This window comes from Pteropus vampyrus, unplaced genomic scaffold (genome assembly GCF_000151845.1).
Source record: "Pteropus vampyrus isolate Shadow unplaced genomic scaffold, Pvam_2.0 Scaffold9725, whole genome shotgun sequence".
NCBI lineage: Eukaryota > Metazoa > Chordata > Mammalia > Chiroptera > Pteropodidae > Pteropus > Pteropus vampyrus.
In genome coordinates this window covers 1-1,425 of record NW_011898506.1, presented here as the reverse complement: position 1 = coordinate 1,425, position 1,425 = coordinate 1, and positions in this window count along the sequence as shown.

The window sequence follows — 1,425 nt, the reverse complement described above, 5'->3', positions numbered from 1 at the left end:
TGGCACGGTGACGTGGAAGCTGACAAGAATGACAAGTCAGCCATTCCAAAACAAGGCAGGGGGTGTTCCAGGCGCAAAGACACTGGTGGGCACGTTGGAGGCGAGCGGGACTAGACCAGAGGGGAGGGGGGAGGAGAAGGAGAGGCAGGCGGCAAAGGTCACGGCGTAGACGAGCGGAAACGGGGGATACTGACCTTTTCTCATTCACTTTGAACTGTTCTGCAGAGGCCAGAAATTCTCCCTGCTCACACATCGACACGAAACGGTGAGGGTGGACGTGGTGATGCCTCACCTCCGCCCAGCCCTCCCGGCCCAGTTTCCACATGCCCCCAACACACGTGTCACTTAATACATCCAAATATCCTACATGCCTACAGCACCTGCCGTTCCTAGGTGGTCTCCCATCCAAGTTCTAACCAGGCCCGACCCTGCTTAGCTTCCCAGATCAGACATCGGGCTTGTTCAGGGTGGCATGGCCCTAGACCACGGACCGTGGCTCCACCGGGGCGCGAACCCAGGACCTTCTGCGTGTAAAGCAGATGTGCTCACCGCTACGCTATGGAACCACGTCCAAGCCTCCACATTTTTGTTAAAGCAACATGATTTCACTCTCTAGAGCCTGTCCCACTTTACAGCCCCCCAACAGGTGGGCATTCTGGCTCTCCCGAGCCTCACCCACAGGGTACTGTCACTCCCCACCAGGGGACATATGCAACCTGAGATGGGACAAGTGATCTCTCTGCGTGAGTTTTAGTTTTTGATTTAAATTTTTTTTTCAAATGAGGAAAAATGCATATAACATAATAACTATTAACCATTTTAAAAATGTACATTTTGGTGGCATTTCGTACATTCACAATGTTGTACAACCATCCCCTCTGTCGAATTCCAGACATTTTCATTATTTCAAAAGGAGACTTCGAGAAAAAAAAAAAAAAAGAGAGAAACCCCATGCCCGTTAAGCAGTATCTCCTTGTTCCTCCTCTCCCAGCCCCTGGCGGCCACTAATCTAATTTCTGCCTGTATGGATTTGCCTGTTCTGGAAGTTTCACATAAATAGAATCATACAATTAAAGAAGATCTACATAGATGGAAAGACAGTCCATGTTCATGGATTGGAAGATAATATTGTCGGGGTGACTATGGCCATGTGACAAATTAATGAAAACTCAGAGGCTTGAAACAACATTCATTTATTACCTGATTGTTTCCATAGGTCAGAAGTCTGGGTATGACGGAACTGTGTCCTCTGCTCAGGGTCCCACAAGGCTGCAGTCGAGGTTGGCTGGGCTGCCTTCTCTTCTGAGGCTCAGGGTCCTCTCCCAAGCTTGCCATGATTCTTGGTAGAATTCAGTTCCTAGTGACTGTAGGACTGAGGTCCCTGTTCTCTTGTTGGCTTTTTTTTTTCAATTTTACCGTATACGA